Source organism: Passer domesticus, chromosome 6 (assembly GCF_036417665.1).
Source record: "Passer domesticus isolate bPasDom1 chromosome 6, bPasDom1.hap1, whole genome shotgun sequence".
NCBI lineage: Eukaryota > Metazoa > Chordata > Aves > Passeriformes > Passeridae > Passer > Passer domesticus.
In genome coordinates this window covers 8,234,191-8,246,987 of record NC_087479.1, presented here as the reverse complement: position 1 = coordinate 8,246,987, position 12,797 = coordinate 8,234,191, and the positions used below count along the sequence as shown (strand labels likewise).

The 12,797-nt window shown below is 47.0% G+C and overlaps 1 long non-coding RNA gene across 5 annotated transcripts in view; it reads right to left on the bottom strand.

The window, feature by feature from the left end:
* Positions 1–12,797, bottom strand: part of LOC135302554 (uncharacterized) — a 106,049-nt gene that overhangs the window by 72,022 nt on the left and 21,230 nt on the right. For 3 of the 5 annotated variants that reach the window (XR_010364152.1, XR_010364153.1, XR_010364154.1), the window contains exon 4: positions 12,324–12,491. The exons of the other annotated variants lie outside the window; for them this stretch is intronic. This is a non-coding gene — a long non-coding RNA (uncharacterized LOC135302554). The remainder of the gene's footprint in view (positions 1–12,323; positions 12,492–12,797) is intronic. 5 annotated transcript variants of the gene reach the window in all.

Genomic DNA, 12,797 nt, shown 5'->3' with positions numbered 1-12,797 from the left:
ATGAGCAGTTGGCTGCATTTTTGCTCAGCTCCCATCCGTGTTTGTAAACACTGGAGAAAGAGCCCCAAATCTGTGTCCAACACGGAGCAGTTACGGAACATGCTGTAATCCTGTAATGCGAACCAGAGCGGGCCCGCTAACCGTGCAGCTCTGGAGAGAATTCCTGACATGATCCTTTTACGTATTTTATGTTAATCACTTCCATCTCAGGAACACACACAAACAATACCCCATTAGACGTTCCCTTTGGCACTCGGACAGCAGCACAAGCTGCCGCGTGTGCCAGAGCGGCGGCCGGAGCAGCCGCAGTAGGGACGGGAGGCCATCGTTGGATGCTGCTCACAGGAAGCAGGACAGCGTGCAAAGAGCAGAGCTGAGACCAACTCCTTCTTTGGATTTCTTCAGTTGTTTTCCTATGGGCTTTTCCAAGAGAAAAGTCTCCAGCTGCTTGCCTGAGAGGGCTCGTGGATGTTGGAGCATTGCCATGGTCCCAGAGACCCTAAAGCTCTTCTTCATGGGAGATGGAAATTTGCTTCTCCACATCGCTGTGCCTTGAGCAGGTGTAGCACAGAAAGGACAAAGTTTGGGATAAACTGGTACCTACCTGGTCAGGTTTCCTGGTCCTTTTTCCAGTTCTAGGGGCACACAGAGAGATTTAACTCTTTAAACAGCATTGCCATGATTCCAGAGACCCTAAAGCTCTTCTTCATAGGAGATGGAAATTTGCTTCTCCCCATCGCTGTGCCTTGAGCAGGTGTAGCACAGAAAGTACAGATTTTGGGATAAACTGGTACCTGCCTGGTCAGGTTTCCTGGTCATTTTTTCCAGTTCTAGGGGCACACAGAGATTTAACTCTTTAAATAAGCCTTGGGACTACTTGGCAAATATTTTTCTGGTGGAAAGAAAGGGGCTGGATCTCCAAGAGCAGGGATGTGCACAGCGGGTTTTGCTGCAGGCTGGGACACAAATATCACTTACAGAGGGGAAGTGGGACAGCTCTGAGAATTGAGGGTACAAATCCTGCTGTTGTGGGGAGCTCAGGGGGACCTCAGCACTGGGAAGCAGGCAAAGGGAAAGGGAGGAGAGGACACACATTTGCAGAAGCAACTGCTGGAAGAAGACACGTGAAACAAGTCCTCTGTCACAACAAGGGAGATTCCTCATCTTTAATAAAATGCCCACCCCGTGGTGAGGGCAGAAGTCTCACCACAGGACAATTCCATCAGGCATTGTGGCCCACTGCCAGCAGGGTGGGATCCACAGGGACCCTCTATCCCCAGAGGCACCCACCACGCTCCAGCAGACAGGAATCACCGGCACCATCCCACACCAGGTGAGTAGACAACCCCCAGGAAAAGCAGAAAGGAGAAAGTATCTTCAAATACCCAGTGGTTTCATACAATTTTGAAGTGCTCTAAGCCCTGAGACTGCATTTTCCTTTTCCACCGGATTTTTTTCATTATTAAAATGAAGATTTCAAGGGCTTGCACGACACAGGCCTTTGGTTGCAGCAAAGCAAGACACACTGGCACTGGTGCCACTGAGAAGCAGCGCCTGGGCTGGGGTATTTCTGCTCAGGATTTACTTTTAAAGCAATTTAAAGGCAGCTCTGACTTTGAATAGTAACGCTGAAGCGGAATTCGCTCCAACATTCACTAGCCCAAATGTCTTCACTGAAATCATGCTGTTCCCCTATTGTTATTTAACAATAAATCCTGCCCCAGGGGAAATGTGTATAAATATGAATTTAAGAGTTCCCAGATACAAAGTATCTCCACTTTTTTTACCCTCCCAGAAGATAAATTGCTAAGAAATCTTCCTACAAAGATGTGCTTTTCTTGATGCTTTTCCCCTTAACGCTCTAAAATGATTCTGTATGAGGGGGGAGCATCCAGACACTGCAGCACAATGAAGAAAAGTGTCTTAATAAATGAAATAATTACTCTATTTCAGTGCTGAGGTATTAAATACCATGGTGTGCATGCAGATGTGCTGCTCTGGAGCCCAGCTGGACTGTTCTGTGGGAAGGGTAATGTGGATTGCTGTGTTCACTGTTCCCTCTCTCAATGTTCTGGAGTCCAAGAGGCAGTTTTGGAGCTGCCCAGGGGTTCCCACTGCCTTCTCCATCTCAGGGATGTGCTATGCAGAGGTGCTTTTGCTAGAAGCTTAATTTTACAGCTGAGGGGAGGGGAATGCTGAACCTTCAAACCTGGATTCCTTGCTCTTTGTGGTCCCATGGGTGCCAAAGTGGTGCAAGTCAGGGGGCTAAATGGACCAGAACAGTGACTTGAAAAACAACTGAATTAGGTCTCAGCTCTGCACCAAAACCTGACCCCCATTAAGTGTAGAGGAATACATGGACAGCAGTCTTTTGTGGTCCAAAAAATGCTGGTGAATAGCTTCACAACCCTCCACTGAGTATATATCAGCCAGATTTTGAAATCTAGCCTATTTGGGTTTGTGAAATGACAGTCTAGACTAGACTAGACAAATGGAAGAGAAAGAGAAGAGTTGAGTTGTTCAGGCATATGTGATATCCACAATCAGGTATATCTAGAAATATCTAGAAAGACAATGATGCAAACTCTCCAAGCATGGTAGAGTGCAGAAGTTCCCTCCTTTTTTTTTTCTTTTTTTTCCCCTTTTTTTAACACTTCACCCCTAATTAAAAGAAACCCTAAAGGTGATTCATCCAGAGTGGGGAAAGGCACATGTGCACGCACCTTGGCAAGGCATGAGGTGTGTGGTGCAATGGATGCTGAGCACAGGCAGAGCACCCGACCTCCCTGACTGCTGGTGGAAAGACACCCCACATTTTCCATGAAGGCTGGACACAGTCCCTGGGAGTAACTTGGTAAAGCCCCAGGCACTCAGAGAAATGTTGAAAGTAATCCAGTTAAATCTCCACCTGTAAAACAGTGGGTGGGAAAAAGACCTCAGTGACTGGGGTGCCAAAAAAGCAGAGGTGATATAGCAGAGGAGAGGGATCCTGCAAGAGTTGATGCCACACTCAGCTGCTGCAGAGGAGAAGATCTGGGGTTCACTACCTCATTTCTATGTGTTTGTCCCTCCCAAGTGTTAATTAATCCTCTGCGATAACAACCTAACAAAGAACTTCTACCCTGCACAGCAGCCATGGTTACTAACTACTGGTGACTCCCTCTATCAACATTTCTTTCACTCTAGTTTTGCCCTGGGATTTTCCATCAGTGCATTGAACTTTTGAGGGAGAACAGCTCATCTTCCATGATCTTTTCCAAGGCACTGGTGGTACCGAGGGAGAATTAACCATCTTTATGATTTTTGCTGTGAAACATTCCCTCTGCTCCCCTCCCTTTCCCATAAAAAGCCAGAAATGCCACTTAAATCACTATTGTTCCCTATGATTTAATTTCATACCACTGCTCAGCAGCTACAGCTATTTACAGCAATCCCCAGTGAAGTGATCATGGATATTTAGGAATTTTTAATGCAGCGAGCTCATCCCCAAATTCAGCATCTCTCCTGGCAGCTGGGGTGTAGATAGGACATGTTTACTTAATGTGCTGGAAGCCCAAATATTTAGTTTGTGGTTTCAGTGACTGAACAATCTGTGCTCAAGGGCTACGTGTGCAACTCAGAGACCAGGGAGGGAGAACAGGTCTGGGGCTGAGGGTGGAAATGTGTTTGTCCATACCCCAGAGGCCCCCACAGCCACATCTCACCTCCCCTAACACGAGGCTGGGGAGGGCATGGATTAATACAAACAGCCTGCTGATGTCCCTTTGACAGAAAATGTGGGAAACGGAGTTTGCCTTGGATTTATGAACTGGGAAGGCCGTTCCTCATCCTGATTAACGGCGAGTCGCGGAGCAAAGCCGAGGCCGCTCGCGAGCCCGTGTGCTCCACGTCAGGTGTCGTGGGAGTGAGAACAGTGGGAGAGCACAGAAAGGTCTCATGGCAGCCTGTTAACTAATTTTCATGTGCCAAGTGAAGACGTGTCCTGGAATTTTGCAAAAAACCTATATTTAGCAGTGCCGAGCGCCTCTAAAGAGAGCTTTGTAAGATGCTGGAACGGGGAGAAAAAGACACATAGGTATAAAAGGCACTCCAAGAAAGCAATAACTTACACAACTTTAGAGGGATATCCGACAACACATTTACTGCCAGCTGGGGACTGAGATGAATATCCAGGAGGCTGATGAACGGCAGGCTGCCCAGCCCTGCACTTCTGCTGGAACAGAAGTGCAAAAGCAGCTCGTGCGTGGCCTTTTCCTCCTTGGATTTCCAGAGTTTTTACCCTGAGGAGCTGGTGTTTCTCTGGGGCATTTCCACTTGGCAGATCTCCTTCCAGCACAGCCTCATCCTCATGTTGAGAAACCTCAACAGAATCCCAGAGATATGATTGTTTTTATGCTTCTCTACATAATTTTTGGCATGTTGTGGTGATGTAACATGGATGTGAGGAAGAAGGAAAATCCTCAAAGCCTGAGCTGTGTGCAGAGGAAGGCAGGGAAAGGCACCAATGATGGAGCAGTGAGGTGACACAAGACTTGATGAAGCTGGGGAAGGGGATGGAGAGTCAGTCCTTTGAGGAGCTGCTGATGGAGCTGGAAAGGGGCTCAGCCTGGAGAAAAGGAGGCTCAAGGGAGACCTTGTGGCTCTGCACAGCTCCTGACAGGAGGGGACAGCCGGGGGGGTTCAGGCTCTGCTCCCAGGGAACAGGGACAGGAGGAGAGGGAATGGCCTCAGGCTGGTTAGGGAGGGTCAGGTTGGGCATCAGGAAGAATTTCACCACTCAAAGGTGTTTGAAAGGGCTGCCCAGGGAAATGGTGAACTCACCATCTCTGGAGATGTTCAAGAGATGACTGGAGGTGGCACTCAGTGGTTTAGTTTATGTGGTGGTGATAGTCAAAGGTTGGACTAGGAAATCTTGGAGGTCTTTTCTGACCTAAATAATTCTGTGATTCTGTTTCACACCATGGTCATCCATGGCTTGGTCCTATAGCTGAAGAGCATGGGGAGGATATCCTGCATCTTCAGGTTGTGTTTCACCATCCCATGCTTGTTCATTGGGACAGCAGAAAAGGAAGGGGGGTTTAATCCCAAACAACCCTTCAAAATACTCTGGTTGAACCCACCATCACCAGGCAGCGTTATTATCAAAATCTGCAGGAAAACAACCAGCAATTAACCTGCTGCAACACACACACACACACACACACACACGTTTCTTTCATAGAGGAGGAAAAAAAATGGAGAAAGAGAGGAAAAGGGAAAATAAAGAATAATGCCACAGGATCTCCCCAGTAGCACACAGGGCACAATCCAGCACTGTACAAGAGCCATGCAGCAGAGGCCCAGAGGACACGCTGTCCCAGCACAAGGGCTGCCAGCATCCTGACAGAATTAGGAAGTCCTCTCTCACAGTTGCCCTGTAGACATGAAATTACACAAAGAAAGACTTCATTAGGATCCCGAACTAAATATAGTCAAGTGAGGAGAGTGGAACATTCAACTTTCACTCTTGGCAAGCAGCACGGTTTTGCAACCTTTAGGATATTGTTTTAACTAAGCTGGAATTCTGCATGGCTGTGATTCTGACAGCTCAGCACCTACCAGGGGGAAAGAATTAGGAAACTAAAACCTTTACCTGAGAAAACCCTGGAAAATGTATGTGCCCTCATGGCAGAGTTCTTGCCCAGACAAAACTGCTGCTGTCACTGGGAATGACGGGCTGGAAAATTATTGGTGTCAATGAGAGTTTTGTATGAGCTCAGATCGTGGGGTATGAGCCAAACTGCTGCCAAGCAGCTCCAAAAGTCTTAGAAAATTGTGGATAAAACAAAAAATAACCAATGCTTGGCCTGTGACAAACCTTTCTGAACAGTCCAGGTCCATCAGCATCTTCAGGGTTTTCGGTAGCTCCACGTCTTGCAGTGCTTCAGCATCACTGCTCCATCTGCACGTCTGCTGTGGGAATGACCTCCCTGCTGAGGCCTCAAAAAGCAATCCCATCAGCTTCAGGAGCAAAAACACAGACATGTGAGGAACAGGATCACTTTTGCCAAACAGTGTGGGCATTCAAACGCTCCTGAGGGAGGCAGGACCACCAATGTCCAAGCTGGCACCACCTGGGGCCTGGGTCCTGCTTTGTCTTCATGGGGAAAAGTCCTGGCATCAGATGACACACAGTTTGATGAGGACACCTATTTGTCTTAGGCAATCCCAGACCCTTCCCCCTGCAGGAATTGGCTCACCAGGGTCCCAGTTCTGCCATCCAGCCCTGGGTGTATTTTTGGGATGTTGAAAACAGGAGCCAGATCCTGATTCTGCCTTCCTTCATTGTTCAGGTGCTTTACTCTTGCACAAATCCAGAGCTCCCAAAGCCAGGGACATCTTTTTAGGGCTGTCATACTCTGTTTCTGCCTGCTCTGCACAGGGAACAAGCACAAATACCCAGGGGATGGCAGAGAATCACCCTTCCCTGCAGGAAAACCAAAGGTACAGGGGTGCTCACTTCAAGCACATAAACTCCCAACACCTCAGGAGTCAGGCACATAGAGGCTTTTATTAATCTAGCCCTTGGAATAGTCCCTTTTTTTGTTCTGAATCCCTAATAATATCACCAGCCCTTAATAAAAGGTCAGAAATCCCACACTCATCTGTCATCCTAACAGTATCCATTAAAGAGAATAAAGCACTCCTGAATCCAGCTTGTGATGCTGTAAGAGGGGGCAGGAAACCCCCTGAACAAAAAGGACCCATTAAGAGGTGGAGTGGGACAGAAAAGGAAAAACATGCAGCCTGAAAATGATCTCTCCTATTTCCCCACAGCTACGTCAGTGGGGTGAGGCCTTTGGTGGAAATTACTCCCCTGTGGGGACACCAGGAGATGCAAAACCTTCCCAGGGACATCCCTCCTTATGTGCTGTACATCTCTCCTGTCATGGAACAACCTGGAATAGCTTTTTGAAGACATCTCCCATTAAATGAGCTGCCTCCAAGGGAGAGGGGGAATGACCAAGCACAGCTGAGATGGGGAAGTTTCCAACCCAGTGGGAATTCACAGATAGTAGAGGAAAAGGTGGATGACCTCAGGACAGTATTTGCAGAGTGTCAGTTAAGTAAACCAGCTGGAATAAAATCACTTTATTCTGATTAACTTTTAGCCTCAGGCATGAACTTGTGCTACCACAAACCTAGAGACTCCCCTGCCAAAACCTGGAGCCTGAGCATGGCACAGAGCTGCCTTCCCCCTCTCCCGGCTCAGGCTGTGCTGCTGGACCTCAGCTCCAGGGCTGGAGGCTCCCAGGACAGAGCAGTTGGCAGCCAAGACCAGCCAGGGCTGCAGCTTTCGAGACACGTTCCACAAACATCACTGTTTTAGGAAAAACATCAGCAATGAGCGGTCACGTGTTTCACTCCAGGAGCTGAAGGCATGAGAAGGGCTTAAAAAAAAAAAAAAAGTCTATTCATTGAAGAAAAGCAATCCAGAAAAGGAACCAAAAAAGGAAGCAGACCCAATGCAGACCCCCTCAGAGAGCTGTGGGGCATCCTGAACAGAAGAGTGGCTTTGGAGCATCAGCCTGGCCCACACAGACACCAGTGCCCACCTCTGGGATGGGTACAAGGGGCTGACGGGTCTCTTGAGATCAGGGGTTCCCAGGATGGCTTTCCTGCACCTATTCCCAGCCCTGTGCCCTCTGCAGGAGGCACAGGGAGCCCTGCTGAGGAACCCCAGTCTTCCACTGGTACCAGTGCAATTATTTGCTAAAATGCCATAGGTTTTCCTGCTGCCAGAACAAAGCGAACCCGCAGCACGTCTGAACCCCTTCTGTAACTCTGCCTAAAGCAGTCCCTTGTCATCGCTGGACTTCTGCATTTTTCTGCTTTAAAACTGACCCTCTGCAAGAGGCAGACTGCACAGCATGGTGGCAGGTGAGGCAGTTGTGCTGGAACAAGACATTTCACAGCATGGATTCTGGCTCAGAACAAATCCAGAGATGTGGAAAAGCTGGTGAGGGAAGCAGGGATGCCCAGCCCCAGAGTGGAGGCATCATTCACCCACATCCCCAGCCAGCCCTGCTGCTTGACCCAGGGTGGCACTGCCTGGGGAAGAGCAGGGAGCTCCCAGGCCCCCTCCATTCCCAGCTCCTGCTGCTCTGTGTCTCCTGGGTGGCAGCAGGATGTCCCAGTGACAAACACAGCAGGGGCTGTGTGATGGCTGTGTGAAACACAGGAGGGACAAAGTGATGCCTGGCTTCTGCACCTTCCATCTGTGCCAGCTCTCCAGCATTTATCACCCCCTTTAAAAGCACAGCTTCCCCTCTGCTCCAGACCCTGCTCATGAGATCTTCACCAGAAAAGTCTTCTGGAACTGAGAAAAGAGGTAGAGGGGTCCAAAAGAAACACCAGATGTACCAAGCAGTGAAAACGAGCCCTGCCACTGTGCAAGAAGGCATAGGCTTGTATAATATGATATATACTGCACATACTGAGAGAAAGAATATACTTCTCACTGTAAAGTGTTTTACATGCTAACCATCAGGCATACACCAACTCAATGGATGCTGGCACTTTACATAAATATATGATGATGCAGTGCTATATGTAATAAAAATCTGGAGCCCAAAATATGGAAGCAATTCAAGAAAACAGATCTCACATTTTTGCCTTTGTTACAGTTTGATTCTGACATGCTCTGATTAAAATTCAACATCTGCATGCATTTAAAATTAAAATATATAGGTATTCATGTTCTCCTCCTTCCACAATGTTTTACTGCTGCCTTTTTCTTCTTAAATATTAAAAACATTACATTATTTTATTTCAGATGTCTCAATATATTACACATCACCCTTTCACCTCCGAGCTTTGGTTCAAATCCAGCTCTTCGCTGGGGAAATAGAAAACATCTGAAAATATTTAGTAGTCTCATCTCAGTGTCTAATCACAGTCTGCTCTGACATGACAAAACACAACAAACAAACTTGCTTGCCACAGATGAAAAATGTTTACACAAAAATACTCAGGAGTGTAAGAATGAATAAAGACATCTCTAACTGCATTAAGGACCGTGTTGTTAAGTAATAAAAAATATTTTGCAGATAATCCAAGTTGCACCTGCCCTTCTGGGGAAAAAAAAAAAAAAAAAAAAAAAAAAAAAAAAGGCAGGTGATTAAAGTCCTCACAGCCTAGCAGGTCCCAGCTGCATGTTTTTTTGTTATTCTAAAGCAGGAAGATGTGTCAGGCTACAGTGCAAATATTGTCCATGGGCATCACGGTCTGGAGAGCCTGAGTACCTCGTGATTTAGGAATCTCAGAAGAGATCTTTATTGCAGGCAAATCCTCCTGGACTAAAATATATGTACTTTAAGAGGAGTGAGAATAAATAAGTCTTTGTCTTTGCAGGGGAACTCAGCTGCGTGGTGGGGAGGGAGAGCAGCTGTCCCAGTAGGTTCCATGTGGGGCACAGCACGGGGCTGTGGGGCAGGGATGGGATCAACAGGCAGGACAAAGCACAGGAGGAAATCACCCACAGGAAGGTGTGCAGGATCTTCCCTTTTACTTCCTTCAAAAAGGATTTGAACTGAATCCTCAAATCCTGGATTCAGCTTTGGGTCCTTCATTATGAGACATTGAGGGGCAGGAGTGTGTCTGGAGAAGGGAATGGAGCTGGGGAAGGGTCTGGAGCCCCAGGAGAGGCTGAGGGAGCTGGGAAGGGGCTCAGCCTGGAGCAAAGGAGGCTCAGGGGGGACCTTGTGGCTCTGCATCTCCTGACAGGAGGATGCATCCAGGTTGGGCTCTGCTCCCAGAGAACAAGGGACAGGACAAGGGGAAACAGCCACAAGTTATCTTAAGGGTTATCAGAACTCCACATAAGTAAAAGGAGTGAGCATAAAGATGGAGCAACTCCTCCTCTTTATTTCTGTCCCCCACCTACAGACAGTTCTCACCCACCTTGCCTGCAGCATTCATTCCTAGACATGATCACACACTGGCTGTTGTCAAGTTACACACCCCAGAACTTTGGGGAAAACAGTTCCAGAGTTTAGAAATATCTAAACTAAAGTTTTTCAACCTGCAGAAGCTGACAGGGACTTACATGGAAAAAAAAAAAACATTAAAATTCCTTGCCCTGTCCAGGAGTATCCTACAGGTACTCCTGGACAGGGCAAGGAATTTTAATCTCCCTATTAAAAATATATTAAAATATAGAATTTTTTTTTTCTGGAAGATACTGTAGTATTTCCTTCTGCAACAGCCAAATTAAATACGAATAAATGAACATGCTACGGTTTCACCATATCCCCTTTAATGCAAAATAACATGTATCCCTTAATTCAATAAATTAGAAAGTATATTTTTTCAAGGGGAAAAAATACCAGTGTAGCTAAGTCTTTGCAGATCTTGGCATGTCTCCAATACACAAAGGACAGGCCAAGGAGAGACATCCAATGGCCATGCTGCCTCCAGAAGTCAGGGCTCAGCTGAGGAACCTCTCTGGGAGGAAGATTTGCTCCCCTGGGCACAGCTGAGCCAGGGGAGGTCCTGGACAATCCTGAATCCGATCTTACCCCACTCCTGCTGCAGCACTGAGCTGCTTCCCTTTGCACACACCAGCCCTGGGTTTCTTGCCTGGATAATAATTTCCTTTCCATGTGACTTAGACAATACCCAGAGCATTTTCCATGGAGGCTTTCTCCACAGCACCCCTTGGTCTGGGGTTACATTTTATTGTCTCTGCTTCATTTTCCAGCACTTTCCTTCTGCTGTTGTGTTTTCCTTTTGCTCCTTGATGAAATCTCTCTCTTTGCTCACTGTATTTAAATTCAGCAATGACACACAGGCTCGTTCACACAACTTCACACCTCTCTGCCCCTGCTACAAACCCACCCCAAATTATTTCCCATTCCAAGATGTGAACACAGTTCCCATCAGCCATGTGTCCCTGCAAGGCAGTGTATTAGTAAATTATTTCTCCAGGCTTTTGATTGACATTGTTGAAAAGGTACTTTTCATGCATGTCAGTCTTTGTGGGTGAAAATGCTTTTAACATGCTCCCAGGATTTACATGGGCTTCCCTGGGCTGCTGCTGCCAAGTTCAGATGCGGTTGGAGCATGTGACATTCTTTGTCCTACTCTTATTACATTTTCCTTTTTATCCAGCCCTGCTACATATTTCATGTTTTTCATATTTCTGCCCTGTGATGTAAAGAGCAGCCATTTGCTAAATGCCCACTCCAGCATGAGCCTCTCAGATCCTGCCGCAACCGGACTTATTTCTTCCTTTTTTTTTTTCTAAAATTTTGTTTTCTTTTCATTATTTACCTCCTGTTTTAATATTTTAGGACTCAGCCCTTCGAAGAACTGAGCAGATGCCACGTGTCTGCTGAGCCAGGGTAGGAGACCACACGTGCACTGATGGGGAGGGAAAAAGCCCAAGCACCACATGTTTGCTTCTCTCCTGGAGAGCAGAGATCAGGTCTCATTTCTGGCTCTGCATGCAACAGTCCAGCCCCAGAGCCAGAGCTGGGATGTTTCCAGGATGTTTTCCCTCCTTTGCAGACACAGCCCTTGCTGCTCAAGCTCTTCCAGAGCTCCACACCACCCAAGACATTGCTGTACCGGTGACATCTCTGCAACCTCATTAAAGAAGCTGCAGCAGCATAATTGAGGACTGGAAGCCTCAGAGCCAGGCAAGGCCATGGGGAGCAGAGAGGAAAAACATCATTTCACTTATAAAAGAGTGCATTTGGAGCAGAAAATACTGGGAAAAAATGTCATGTTTCTCAGAAAAGCTATTGCATGCCTAAATGTTGGTTTTACAAGCCCAAACTCCATTTGAAAACAGCAAACTCAGGACTGGTTTCCTAAAAGTCATGTCCAGGAATGACATTTTATGGATTAAATGAATCACCCAGCATTTGCTAGCTGGTTGTTCACTTTGCTTAAGAAGTTACTTCCTAAATAAAATGTAATTCCTTCACTCTGCATGAGGATCTGTCTTCAAACCACAGCACTTATGCTTCATTCCAGAGAAAGTCTCAACATCCAGACCCTCAATGCCCATGCTCAACAATTCCCCAGTGGCTGCTCTGCCATGCTCTCATCCCTTTCCCTGGAGCACACCAGGAGGCTGCAAATAGTAATGCAGGCAGAGATCATGGCTGAAGCCCCAGAACACTAATTATTAACACTGATTATTAAACATAATCAGCAAATCAAGGACCAGGAAGGAAAAATTGTAATAACAGAAGTACTAAGACACACACATTTGAATTGAAATTGATCGTCATCATCACCTGCCAATGTCCAAAATTAACAAATAAAAAAATCACCTGTTTCCTTGGCAGGCAGCAAATGGAGAGCTTTCCTAAATTTGCAGCAGTGGAGTCCACACTCAAATTGTTCTGCTGACGGAAATCCAGCTAACTTCTCCGTCACTACTGCGGGTAGAGGACAGGCCACCGATGGGAATAGTTTCATAATTCTTTTATTGGAAGCATCTGTAGAAACCATAAAACAACAACTACAACAACAGCAACACAAAGCCATGTTTTCTCACTTCTTTCCGAGCAAGGAGGGTGCCAGAGCGATTCCCCACCCTACCCCTGCACTGCATGGTGGTTTCCTTTGTTCATATTTCACTGCCTGGATCCAGCAGCAAGATTTATGGGCTGGTGCTGAGCTCGGGATGTGCACAGGACTGGTCTCTGGGGACCTGGGCTTGGCCCTGCAGAATGGGGGTGCAGAAAGACTCCTGCAGCTCCAGGGAGGGAGAAATTGGAGGGAGGTTATTCCGGGCCAGATTC